Here is a 15,308-nt window from a genome sequence, read left to right on the forward strand (position 1 = left end):
ATGCCACCACATGAGAAATGCTGCCTCATGTTTGATTTGAATATCATCAGTGACATGTGGCAGCTGGCATATGTGGCTGACATCTTTTTCAAATGAAATTCAGTGACATTTGAGAAAGATAAAGGCTGTTTGATATAAAAATAAAAGTCTGTTTTTTTGTTTTGTTTTTTTTTTTGTCTAAAAAGAATAGTTTCTGTTCACCACCTTTCATGCAAGAAGGTTGTTTCTGCCACCTAATAAAAGATGTACCGATACTAAATTTCTCTGCTAATACCGATTATTCAGAATGATATCGGCCGATACCCATAGTTTGATTTTTCTTAAGGAAAAAAAAAAATCTCTCCCAAATAATGTTGCAAACTGTACAGGGAACCCTCTCATTTGGTACACTACAATATTAGAGGTTATAATTAACAACAGAGGTGTTATATTCAGCTGCTGTTTATTTTCAGATATAATAATTATACTCAAATAAAAACTGAAATGTATAAAACTTTCCGCGGTTGAAACACAAATAAAGTGATTACATGATACATGATATATTCTAGTAAGTTATACAATATATTTCAACATACCTTTGATGTTCATTTATGTTTTTCGAGATATAACTATTGAAGAGGAAGAAAAGACTCGTGCTCCGAGCTGCCGCCTGAGCTGAGGCATTACAGCGATCTGATACGTCACATTTAAGAGCGTCAAAACGCCATTTATTGTTTGAATTTCATGATAAAATGGACGGAATTTGAAAACTGAAACTTTAATTAATATCAGAAATAATAAAGCACAAATCTTTTTGTGATTATTGGATGAGAGAAGCTACAAATAATATTTGATATAGGAAAAAAAACACAGACCTGGCAAACCTGGCTTGAACTACCTGTGATTCATAGGGTCAAAAAGAGTTTAACACCACTATTATTTTTAAACTGTTAGTGTGTTAAAATTCAACACACGAGGGATTTTCTTCACACACAGTATGTAAGAGTTGCAGTCTGAACACGTCTTTCCGCAACCCTTTTGATTGACAGGATATAATCTCCCTGACCATCGGCAGTTTTTAAACAATTGGCCATGATAATAATAGCTTTTATCAGCCGGTACCGGTTGATAGCCAATACATTGGTGCATCTCTAGTAATTGTGACTTTTTTAATTGAAACCCAGCTTAAAGTGATAGTTCACCCAAAAATGAAAATTTTTATCATTTACTCAGCCTAATTTCAAACATGTATGACTTTCTTCCTTATGTGGAACATACACTCCTTGTGCCAAGCTAAAAATGGCAAAATATTTAGTGGTCTTTTAATGGTTTTAACCATCTTAATCACAAATCACTGGTCAGGAAATTAGCAAGAATTGCAAATATTTTAAAGTAATGTAGCATGGAATAGCCTTCCCCAACTTGCAGACAGCTTTTACAGGAAGAAGAGTCAGTGTTGTTCCACTCAATGTTAATGGCTTCAGACAGGTCAGTTGAAAAATGTCTTCCAGTTCATTTGAGATTAATGTAAGACCAAATATTTACTATAGGGTTCAAATCCTCAATCTGACCAGGCAAAAACATGTGCCTGGTGGACTTGTTCTCAAGCCACTTGTCTTTGCAATTTGGGAAGGAGCATTGTCTTGTTGAAAAATAACATCTGATCGTTCCTTATTAGAAAACAACTTTTCATTTGTGGAAAGCAAACCATTCTGCAATATTCTCCTTTAAATTCCCTTTAAATTCTCGTGCTCACCGCTCCTGGAGCTCCCACATGCCTTAAACAGCATAAACAAAGTTCACACAGTTAACATAACCCTCAAAATGGATCGTTACAAAGTGTTCGTCATGCAGCATGTCTGATCGCATAAGTACAGTGTTTATTTGGATGTTTACATTTGATTCTGAATGAGTTTGATAGTGCTCCATGGCTAAAGCTAACATTACACACTGTTGGAGAGATTTATAAAGAATGAAGTTGTGTTTATGAATTATATAGACTGCAAGTGTTTAAAAAATGAAAATAACGACAGTCTTGTCTCCGTGAATACAGTAAGAAACATTGGTAACTTTAACCACATTTAACAGTACATTAGCAACATGCTAACGAAACATTTAGAAAGACAATTCACAAATATCACTAAAAATATCATGTTATCATGGATCATGTCAGTTATTATTGCTCCATCTGCCATTTTTTCGCTATTGTTCTTGCTTGCTTACCTAGTCTGATGATGCAGCTGTGCACAGATCCAGACGTCCTGCCCTTGTGTAATACCTTGAACATGAGGTGGCATATGCAAATATTGGAGGCATACATATTAATGATCCCAACTGTTACGTAACAGTCGGTGTTATGTTGAGATTCGCCTGTTCTTCGGAGGTCTTTTAAACAAATGAGATTTATATAAGAAGGAGGAAACAGTGGTGTTTGAGACTCACTGTATGTCACTTCCATGTACTGAACTCTTGTTATTCAACTATGCCAAGGTAAATTCAATTTTTAATTCTAGGGCACCTTTAAATGAATTTTCACAGTGAAGTAGCTCTCCAATACCAGCAGCTAGTAGCAAACTTTAGATTAGGTAGACCTAGAAATGAACCTTTCTTACTTATGTCCACTCTCTCCCTTAGCTTTTCATTTTCTCATTTTGATTTTTGCTTTCCTGCACTTTCGGTGTCTCCTCTATTCTTTAATTATCAGTCCATCTTTCTCTCACCCATCCTAACATCTGTGTCTGAGGCAAATCTTTGGGCTGGTGGAAGTGCTTCTCTGCAATCATTTATGCTTAATTAGATTTACTCTTCACTCTATTCACTCTTTCAGTCATGTGCTTCCTTCCATCCATAGCAATTGACTTACCTATTCATATGATTGCCCTTTGCTGACTACAGACAGACTCTGTTCTCCTCTGACCACACATTAACACCTCTTTGTGATTGAAGGAATTAGATTTTTAAATGAGATCTCTTACTCTCACACTTATAAAAGCATATTTATTAAAGTTGTTGTTATACATACATTGATTAAATGGATAAATCCATTCAAATATTGATCTAGATACTATATTAATGTTCAGTAGACATGTGATATGATAGCAATACTTATTGCTTATGCTGTTCACTAGGGCTTGTTAAAGAATGTGAAATGTGGTATGTAAGATGATAATGCTTTAAGTGTGTAAATTCAGTTTATATGTAAATATGTTTAAAACTGATATTAATATAACTAGCGTACATAATCAGTGTATCTTCAGTTCATTTGTTTTTTGGGGGGTTTTTTGTTTATTTTTTTAAATTTAATATTGAATGCAGAAAAAAAGAGAAAATGGCACCTTTTTCGTTTTTAATTTTTTCAACAAAAAACAAAAACAAGAATTTGGCTTGATTTTTTTTTTTTAAGGGGTAGAAAATTAATAAACAGCTTAGAATATTCGATCTCTACATGTGGGCAGAAATGAAACACCCCTTTCCACTGATTGGTCAAACAAATATTGCTTTTGTCGGTTCTTCCCCAGTTCTGCTCAACAGAATCATAGTCATCTTCTTCTACAGTTGAATGGATTCTTAAAGGGGATATTGGATGCAAAATTCACTTTTACAAGGTGTTTGGACATAAATGTGTGTTGGCAGTGTGTCTACACATCCACCCTATAATGATAAAAATCCACAAAGTTCTTTTTTTTATCCCCACAAATCATAAGCACTTGTCAGATCAAGCCGTTCACAGATTCTTGGCAAAAGTGACATAAATTTTGTTATTGGATATAAGAATGAACATAACAGTCATCCTTTACTCTCGATGTCTGAGCCGCTGAAGATGCAGTGGATTCATTTTGTTTTTGAAGGGAATGCACCCCCGGATCTGCCTATATGCATTTATGTCTGCGCTAGATGAATGCGGCTAAAGTTAAAGGCCAGTAGACACCACACAGATGAATGCCAACAAACACGTCTGTTGGAGTTTGTTGGATCAGTACGCAGCCTCCGAAATGAGACGCAGCTAGTGTGATAACCCTGTCGGCGTCTGTTGCCGTTGGTCAGGGTTTGTTTTCACCCATCTGAACATGTTTAATCGGCTTTTGTTGGGTTGTGGAATGTCTGAGCATTGTGGTATGCTTTTCCAATAAACAACAACAAACTCTGACTTAATCTGACCTGGCCATGAACCGTTGCCATGACGATGAGGCAAGTCCCTTGCAAAGACTGCTGTTTGATCGCGCCGGCGCCTCACGCACACACAACAAAGCGCTGCAAACGTGACATTGCAGCTTGTTCATTATCAAAATAACACAGTGGAACAAACATAAATGTTGTCATTTCTATTTAGAACCCTCTCACTGTAATTCATATATGCAAGTTTATAATGAACAATGCTTTAAGGTGCCCCAAACATTTTATGTAAAGATAAAATGGTAACACTACAATAAGGTTTATAAAGGTGTTAGTTAATGACTAACAAGTAATTTTCAAATGTATTTTAATCATTTTTGAGCATTTATTACATTACATTTCAAGAATGGTGAGCTCAGTGTAATACCTGCCAAATAGTGTTAACAGCCCGCCCACAGAAGATAGGGGTGGGGTGAACAGTAGCTCATTATCATTTAAAGGGACATGCACCGAAATGGCTTGCTGTGAACAGAGCTGTTTTTGATGATAAAAATTTTGTTTTTTGTTTTGTTTGTTTTTTTTATTTGTTTTTAATCAAAGTACATTATAGACTTTTCTAGCATACTAACTTGTGGAAAATTTGCATCCGATGTCCCCTTTAAAGCGTTTATTGCCACTACATTTACAAATAAATTTGGCAAACTATGCATGAAATATTAGTCTATCTCATTAATTTACTTACCATCTGCACCCACAACTACCCCCAACCTACATCACCTGTTTTATTCATCTGACAAACTATCAAAATCTGTGTGGCAAAGCTGTGTGACACAGTAAACAGAGCAAATGAAATCGAGCTGGAAAAAAACATCAAATTCTTTTTTTTTTTTCTTTTTTTTTTTTTTTGTGTGTGTGTGTGTGTGTGTGTGTGTGTGTGTGTGTGTGTGTGTGTGTGGAAAAAAATGAAAACTGAAAAAAGGTTTTCTGATTTCACTTTTCTAATTTCAGTATTAAAACAAACAAACAAAACGGAATGATTGGAAGATGACTGATTGTACATTTAACATTCTTTTGGAACTAAAAAGTTTACAGCAGCCAGCTTATCTTCTCAGACTAGATTACTATTAGAGCAAAGACTTGTTGATTGTCTCGCATATGTCATTGGAGTGCACGCAGACACACACACACACACACACACACACACACACACACACACACAAGTAACAGTTGTGTGTCTGTTCTCTGCTACCTAAAACTGACTTTTCATAACTATTTGAAGTGTTAAAATTATTCAATTATTGCAAGCTGTTGCAATGTGCATATCATGATTTGTATATTTGTAATATTCTAATAATTTTAATATATTGTGCTACTATTTGAATTTGTAAGTTACTGGATAAAAGTGTCTGCTAAAGGAATAAATGTAAAGGTAGATCTGCAGAGTGGAATTCAGGAGCTCATTAAACCCGAGTGAACGCTGTGGCTACAACATGTCAAAAGCATGTTCGCTATGCTGCCACAGCTTCGCATTGATGTTGTGTTTATACCACAAACTCACCAAATCACATGATATGTGCACTTCACTTCCTTGAGCTCCTGTCTCATTAGTTTAGTTTGAGTGGTTATTACATTATTGGAAATCCACTTTTCTGGTATCTCATCTCTATCCTTTACATTTATAAATGTATTAAAGGAGGTTGTTAAAAACACTGCATGTGCCTTGTGATGTGTCTTACTTTCTAATTGACTTAATTAGTCATATTCAATCCCTTTTGCTGTCTCTCCATCTCATTACATCACCATCCTTCACACACACACACACACACACACACACACCTGCACTCATCAAGCAGTTTCCTTCTCCTGTTGGGCCTTATGGTTCTGTGTCTCCACCGTCATTTCAATCAACAGATGACAGTTTGCTAAGCCTGAATTGCAGCTTTCCGGCATTGTTGAGACCCATCATTGCTCAAAAAGGCTCTCTCAGTCCATATTCAATCTAATGGAAAGTATTGATTTAAAGCTTCTTTCACTGAAGACAGATTTACTGCATGCCCTCACAGCTACAAAGTATCCCTCACAGTTTTGCTCCAGGGTATTTTGAAGATGTCAATTTAGATCAAAATGTGATGAGCTTTGCCACACATATTAATGAGATTTTACAGTCCTTAAAGGTGCCCTTGATTCAAAAATTGAATTTACCTTGGCATAGTTAAATAAAAAGAGTTCAGTACATGGTAAAGACATACAGTGAGTCTCAAACTCCATTGTTTCCTCCTTCTTATATAAATCTCATTTGTTTAAAAGACCTCCGAAGAACAGGCGGATCTCAACATAACACGACTGTTACGTAACAGTCGGGGTGTACGCCCCAATATTTGCATATGCCAGCCCATGTTCCCAACATCATGAAAGGGATTACACGTCTGGATCTGCACAGCTGAATCATCAGACTAGGTAAGCAAGCAAGAACAATAGCAAAAAATGGCAGATGGAGCAATAATAACTGACATGATTCATGATAACATGATATTTTTAGTGATATTTGTAAATTGTCTTTCTAAATGTTTCGTTAGCATGTTGCTAATGTACTGTTAAATGTGGTTTAAGTTATCATCGTTTATTACTGTATTCACGGAGACAAGAGCCGTCGCTATTTTCATTTTTAAACACTTGCAGTCTATATAATTCATAAACACAACTTCATTCTCTATAAATCTCTCCAACAGTGTAGCATTAGCCGTTAGCCACGGAGCACTATCAAACTCATTCAGAATCAAATGTAAACATCCAAATAAATACCATACTTACGCAATTAGACATGTTGCATGACGAACACTTTGTAAAGATCCATTTTGAGGGTTATATTAGCTGTTTGAACTTTTTTTATGTTGTTTAAGGCAAGCGCGAGCTCTTGGGGCGTGGAGCACGAGACTTAAAGGGCCACACACACTGAATCGGCTCATTTATAATGATGCCCCAAAATAGGCAGTTAAAAAAAAAGAATAAAAAAAAAATCTATGTGGTATTTTGAGCTGAAACTTCACAGACACATTCAGGGGACACCTTAGACTTATATTACTTATATTGTTCTAGGGCACCTTTAACAGTGAGTTGGGTCTGTTCTTTATTTTACAGTGAGTGGGTCTGTTCTTTATTTTTTCCTAATTTAATTTACAAATGCTGCAATTTAAGAAGAATGCATAAGGAAAACTGGGACTGGATTCAGACAATGACTTGGAAACTTATTTTGCAGTTGTGCATGTGCAGTGTCCACTGATTTATGTATTTTTATTGTCATCAGAGATCAAAGATAACTCAAGTTACCTAACATTTTAGTCACTTGCATCACACACTTGCTTTAGGTCTAACCAGTAGTAAAATCACACTAACACAGCCTCATCATCGCAACTAAAGCATGCCATGCTCACACACAGGCACGCACACACACACACACACACACACACACACACACACACACACACACACACACACACACACACACACACAGTGTGTGCAATCACACGATAGCCTTGCAATCAGACGGGTGCTTTTCCTTGCCAAAAGGGACACTTATGTAGTCTGTCCTTGTTTTGTCCTCGTTATGTGTATTCTGGCATTTTTGCCTCTCATCTTTCATTTATAATGCTATTTATGTGAGTTTTCATGTTTTTATTTATGCCCACAGAGTTAATTATTGAACTACTGGACCTAAAAATTCAACTATTCTTGTTAAACTTTGTTTCTCTCAGGCTTTACCACGCCATTGCCTGTCTTTAATGATTTTTATAGCCAAAATCATATTTTGCAGTTATAAGCTGTATTATTTTGTTTTCATGGCTCATATTTGAGCTGTTAGTTCAGTTCAAGGATAAATCCCTAATAAACACTGTAACATTCATTAAAAAAATAAGAACTGTCAATTTTGATTTCATGATCATTGCATGGACTTTCTTGTAGTTAGTGCACTGTGCATTGCTCATGGGAACAGTGTTAAGATATTCATGTTAAAATATTTGGTCCTGTCCAAGCTTATTGTGCAGAGATGAATGTAAGTGAGCCATTCATATTTTAAATTCCCTGAAAAGTTTAAACACTGTGGCTCTGTGGTGCAGAAGGGTCCATAAGAGTCTTTGGAAAGCATGTTTGGACATTATTTTTGCAGTTCTGTTGAATAGGGATGCTTTTTCTTCACTTTGCTTATTCCCTGTGATCTCTCTTTTGATTATTTTTTTATGTTTTAAATGTATGTAACCGTGTGTACTGGCCTTTTAACCTAGTTTTGATTGGGATTGCCAGTGTAGCAAGCATGGAGCATTGTGGAGAATAGTGATTTGTTACTTTAATGGGAGATCAGAGTTTTTAGAGCAGAAGTTGTCTACCATTTCTGACGCCCTACCAAACTCCGTCTCTTCATGGATTTCACAAAATAAACATGACAGACTGACACTGAATTATTACTTTCATTATTAACCCTCTTGTGCTCTTTTTTACGTTTTGTAGAAAAAGTTTAAAGGTCCCGTTCTTCGTGATCCCATGTTTCAAACTTTAGTTAGTGTGTAATGTTGTTGTTAGAGTATAAATAAAATCTGTAAAATTTTAAAGCTCAAAGTTCAATGCCAAGCGAGATATTTTATTTAACAGAAGTCGCCTACATCGAACGGCCAGTTTGGACTACATCCCTCTACTTCCTTCTTTAATGACGTCACTAAAACAGTTTTTTGACTAACCTCCGCCCACAGGAATACACAAGAGTTGCGTTTGTAGAGTGTGTTTGACATGTAAAGACATGTTTACAATAACACTGAGCGCGTGCATCTCCACGTTATGGTAAGAGGCGTGACCTTTCCGGGCAAGGTGCGCTCTATCTATGGCTCTGGGTTCGCTAAGCTGCTGTCGAATCACAACACAGGAACCGCTGGCACAATCAGAACTCGTTACGTATTTCTGAAGGAGGGACTTCATAGAACAAGGAAGTCATCAGCCCGTTTTTATGACAGTGGAAACAGCGGTATACAGATAAGTAAATTATGTGAAAAATACTGTGTTTTTTTACACGCGAAACATGAACACATGTTATATTGCACACTATAAACACAATCAAAGCTTCAAAAAACCACGAAAAATGGGACCTTTAAATTGTCCTGAAAAATAGTCGCACTTGTGCTCCTTGCACATTGGAAATGAATGGGAGATGAATTTCACCTAGTGGAAACTTTCGGTACTGTGGCCAAACAAAATTTTACTGGAAGGTTTTTTGGGTTTTTTTGAGATATCAAGCTCAAATTTGGAACACAACTTTAGATTTATGGCTTTAATTTTCTTGCAGTTTTAGAGTAAAACGTATTTTTAAAAAATATATAATTCACACAAAGAGCACCGGAGAGTTAAAGGGTTAGTTCACCCAAAAATGAAAATAATGTCATTTATTACTCACCCTCATGTCGTTCTACACCCGTAAAACCTTCATTCATCTTCGGAACACAAATTAAGATATTTTTGATTAAATCCGATGGCTCCGTGAGGCATAGCCAGCGATGGTACTTCCTCTCTCAAGATCAGTAAAGGAACTAAAAACATATTTAAATCAGTTCATGTGAGTTCAGTGGTTCTATCTTAATATTATAAAGTGACAAGAATTTTTTTTGTGCGCCAAAAAAAAAAAAAAAAAAAAAAAAAAACCACGACTATATGTATACTATACAATACTATACTATATGTGTAACTATACAGAATTTAATGGTATACAATTTTATACTGACATTTTCCCTCATAACCAGTGGTATAGCAATCCTAATTATGTGGTAGTTTGACATAACATAGAAGAAACAGAAAAAGAAGAAAGAGGAGGAAATATATTGTATAAACGGACTCTTTCTTGACCCAAGATTTCATCTTATGCATCTGAAGTGTAAGTGATACTGTTTTAAAAACTGCAAACACGAGTGGAAAATGAGTCCGTACATGTTTCCCGCTGACAATTTTTTAGTATTCTGGGCTTTTTGATGCTTTATTTAACATCACAGCTCACATGGACTGCACAAATGGAACACTCAGATTCAGATACACGGATGATTAGGTTTTGACGACACTGCTGAGAAATAACCTGATTTTCTTCTTGTAATCAAGGTTTTCTTGTGTTGCCGGGTTATTGGTTTGCCTGTAAACTGGTAAAATGGGTTATTTCTGTAATATGAGTGTTGGTAGTTATCAGCCTAGCAGTGTGCATGTAAGCAGTAATTTTAATACACTTTTTATGGTAACATTTTATAATAACGTTCAATTATAAGTCACTTATAAATTATTAGTTAGTGATGAACTAATCATTTACAAAATATCATAAATGATTAATAAGTGATAGACTAACATTTTATGAATGTTTCATTAATTCAATTAAAAGTTACTTATAAATTATTAGTTAATGATGAACTAATCAGTTACAAAACATGACTATATATTCATAAATTATTAAAAAGTGATATACTAACATGTAATGAATGTTTTCTTAATTAAGTTAGAAATCTTTTATAAATTTCTAGTTAATGATGAACAAATATTTACAAAACATGACTATACATTCATAAATGATTAATAAGATGTACGATTTACAATGTGTTGTAAGTTATCTTAAAAAATGTATAAACCATGAAATAAATCAAACAGATCATTAGTAGATGATTAAGTTATCAGTTGATACATTATCAAATCACTGAAGTAAATGATTTGTAAATGATTGTAAATTGTAAGTGATTAGTTCATCATTAACTAATAATTTATAAGTGACTTATAACTGAACGTTATTATAAAGTGTTACCTAAAAATATTGCATGTTTGTTTTTTGTTTTTTTTGTTTTGTTTTTTTGTTTTTGTTTTTTGATAATATGCCCATTTATAATGCTTCAATCTAATTAGGAAATGTAAAAATAGTAGTCCCAGGGACCTTAAAGGGGTCATGAACTGTGTTGTTTAATTGTTTTATAATGTTTCCTGTGGTGCACTTATAATGTTAGGATGCTTTTTACATCAAAAATTGTCATAATTAAAAAAAAAAAAAAAAAAAAAAAAAATCCTTCCCTTGATTTTAGCCCTCTTATTTGAACGCTTTGTTTTAAGGGGCGTGTCTCCTGTGAGACTTCAGTGTAAACGCCCACTGCTGTGATTAGCTAATATCTTTGCCTATGAAATAGCTAAGTTTACTCTCTCTTTTAGCGCATTCTTACTATTACAGCTCTCAAGGTTAACTAATAGTGAAAAGTGCTGCATTACATTTAGATCTATGGCATTATATTTAGATTGTGGCATGAAAGGTTGCAGTGATGAACATTGTAGCCAATCACAGACATGTTGTTCAATGCGCTTGAAAGCAGTGATCTCGTCATTGCAACTCAATTTCTGCACACTAACGAATGCCTCCATCATAACTAACAGTGCAAACGCAATATAACTAAGAGATTTGTTGAATAAAACAGGAGTTTTGGCACGTGTCCAGAACTCACTGATGAACTCTTTGATAAACTCTTTCTCACTGTTTGATTGACAGCTCCAGCGATTGCAAAGGGAGCATTATTTATATAATTTGATCACTGTTTAAATAACAGATTATTTTCATCCTACTAAGAGAAACAACGTGAGGCTGACCGTTTAGTCACTGGTTTGATTTACTGACACGGTTAATACTTATTTTTAGACAAAGAACATCTGACTGTACATGAATCATTACAAATCAGATAAGGCATTAGAATTAAAACAGTTACTTACATGTTGTTGCATCACTGTCAAGTCCATATCGTTAAAGTCTGTTTGCAAAGCCTGCGCCGAAATGATTTACCAAAGAATCCAGAGTGAAATCATGAATGCAAATAAATAAATCTCAACTGAGACATGTTGAAAATAAATAAGTAACCATATTCCTAACATTGCAATGATGAAGTAGGATTTGATTTCTTCTGCGGAGGCAACGTTTCACCTATCTATGACAGGCACATTCCAGGATCAGTCATACAATGGGCCTGGTATATTACGGGATATTCTTATAGTACGATGACTGTAAGAGCTCCAGGAAAAGTTGATTTCTCAATTCATGACCCCTTTAAAGCTGCCTTAAAGCTTATAAAGTTACATTAATATAGCTGTATTGTCAGCCCAAAATATTTTGTGAGATTGGATGCTAGCCATTCAGAAGCACTGACATTTGCATGATGCAAAAGCACAAAAGAGTTGCAAGTCTTCCCCTGTGATGCTGACAGTGCCTACAGGCTTTCCATCAATGACCAACACCTCTGAAATGTTTGTGTTGGCCACATGCTTTTTATGGGAGAGTTTCGACAATTTTGACAGGTGTACCAAGGAAATTTGATGATTTATGTCACATTTGCTTGAAATAAAATGTTCACTGTAAATCACAATGATAATCACAAATGCCAACCATAATTACTGTGAATGTTTTTACTAGGGTTGTCAGCGTTAACACATTAATGCATGCGATTATTTCAACATCCTTAAAGCGTTAAAACATTTTAACACAAATAAAACTCAGGGAAAGTTTTCAATCGAATGATCCAGTAAGAGAGTTCATTCAAACAATCGGTCCAAAACAGCACTATGTGTATTGGAAGTTTTAGCTCAAAATACTCCACAGATAATTTTTTATAGCATGTACAAATTGCCACTTTTTGGGGGTGAGCAAAAATGTGCTGTTTCAGTGTTTGCCATTTAAATGCAAATGAGCTGCTGTGCTTGGCCTAAGAGGGCGGAGCTTCAAGAGCTCATTCTCGGGTGTCAGGAGTCAGTCAGGACGCACTATACTGTCAAAAACTGCGACTATATGCTGCATGGAGATAGAACAGGTATAGTTTAGATTAATTACGGTTATAACTTATATTGTCTTGTTTTTATACACTTTATTAGTTCAAGCCAGTTTACCAATGAGTTTTATAACGTTTATTGTACTTAACACAAAATATGAAGCGTCTGTTTTCACTCCAGAAAATCTCTGTAAGAGCTTAAAACACAGTGCAAGTGTGCATTAAAATATTATCCATAAATTCTCTCTCTCCCTTGCGTTATCATTAACAAACATAGTAAAGTACACAGAAACACTTGTTACAACTAACAGTAAACACAGACCTCAGTGCTTTCCACAGGTTTGAAATATACTTGCGGTGGTAGCCGGCTGGAAAATCCTCCTGTTACCCACGGCACAAAAAGGATCTACTACATGTGACAAACAACAAATAATGTGTGACTTTATTAAAAAAAAAAAATAAATAAATAATAATAATAATAATAATGAAATTCATTTTGATACAGATTATGCTGTTTTGGGGGGGATATGAAGTAGGCTACATTTTTTATTCATTTACCGCAAAATTCCTCAACTGCACCATTTGTATGCATATGAAATATTACATTTTTATGAAAAAACCACTTGATGGTGATAATCAAAATTAAATATGTGTTGTTTCTGGATATTAATCTAGGTTTTTTGAAAAGACACGAAAGTGGCGCGGCTGGCGTTTTCCACGCGTTTTTAGATGCAAGATGTGAACGGCCTCTAAATTGAGTGCAGCTGGTTTCATTATCTCGGGCGGATAAAAAAAGTATAAGGGAGTAAAAACAACAAAAGCAAAAATGTGCCACCAAATATACTTGGGCGGCCGTTAATATACCTGGGCGGCCCGCCCAGGTAAAGTCTATGTGTAATAGATACACATTGTGATCAGTCTTGGCTGGTCCCAGGAGCGTATGATCACACCGTTGTGATTAGAACGTTCAGTGCATCAGGTGATCAACTGCCAAATTCAAATATGCGTGCGCGCTTTGGCTGGTGCTAAACCAGAGACGGACGGATTTAAATACACATGAGTACTAACAAAACAATATATTTAGAGTTTGTAAAATACACAATGATGTCTATAGAAGCAGAAATAACAACCCTTTCCATTATAATTATACGACACGTTTTATTCATAATAGATACACATTGTGAAAGTAACTTTAAAGCTTACTCTATTCTTCCCCAGTTCACCGACTCACTTTCATGTATTTCGGGAAGTGGATAAATTATGTTGTAAATCCAACAGATCCGATTCTCTGTGCAGCGCAAACTAACATGGCGGCGCCCATCGCGCATGCAGCTCAACTAACACGATCGTTATAAAGGTGTTTAAACAGCAAAACACATCCACTTGCACATATTTGGCAATCGGAATATTAGATATTTCATGCTATAGTTAACAAATTTGTGAATATTTTGAATAAAAAAGGAAAAATTAAATGAAAGCAGATCATCATTCATACAGTGCTGCGGTGTGTCAGGTAACAAGCAATGACGCGTCACCATGGAAACCATAAAGTGATATGTTCTAAATAACGGTTGCCTTAAAAAACTCACGATGGGGGGACAGCCAGAATATTTTAAACTTACGTGTGAAAGGGTTAATAAACTGGTAAACTTTATATCTGTAAATGCTCTCACCTTTATTTCTGCCATATCCAGTATCACTCTGGAGACTGTAAGCTGGATCACAAACAGTTTGTATTGATCTATCCTTAAGTAACAACTTTTTAGCACAACTTCTGTTTTGTGTTGTCCTTTTGTATTGACATTCGTTCACAAAGTCTGGTGTGAAATGATTCGCACAGACATAAACAAATTTTGGTAGAGTTGAGGGAGCATTTTCTTTGAAAACAAAATTAATCCACCTCGTCTTCAGCAGCTCAGATTTTGGGAGTAAATGGAGAGAGCTATGTGGATTAATCCATCCAGCTACACAACACTTAAAATGCTTGGGAGACATTCATGTCAGTGCAGCAATGGTGGGCTGTGTACAACTCGCTGCGAACTTGCTCAGGGCGGTTCTGTGTTAAAACGGCAGTGTCTGTCAACATTCGTGGATGGGGCCTGTGGCTAATGTGACATCACATTGCCAGGAACCTGCAAACGGCTTGTTCAGAGACACTGCTTATGATTCATGGGGATTAAAAAAAATTTATATTTGGTTGGATTTTTATCATTATAGGGTGGTTGTGTACACACACTGCCAACACACATTTATGTCCAAACACCATGCAAAAGTGAATTTTGCATAATAGGTCCCCTTTAAAACACGATCTCTGTCATTTTCTGATGGAGCCTTCACACACAAACATGAAAATTTTAATCTATTGACAGCCCTAGTTTTTACAGATCAACCCACTTACATTTGTGACACTCA

The 15,308-nt window shown here is 35.6% G+C and overlaps 1 protein-coding gene across 1 annotated transcript in view; it reads left to right on the plus strand.

Moving 5' to 3' along the window:
• uxs1 (UDP-glucuronate decarboxylase 1) overlaps positions 1-15,308 on the plus strand; it is a 99,839-nt gene that overhangs the window by 58,676 nt on the left and 25,855 nt on the right. The window lies entirely within an intron of this gene.

The sequence above is a fragment of the Megalobrama amblycephala genome, linkage group LG6 (assembly GCF_018812025.1).
Source record: "Megalobrama amblycephala isolate DHTTF-2021 linkage group LG6, ASM1881202v1, whole genome shotgun sequence".
Classification (NCBI taxonomy): domain Eukaryota; kingdom Metazoa; phylum Chordata; class Actinopteri; order Cypriniformes; family Xenocyprididae; genus Megalobrama; species Megalobrama amblycephala.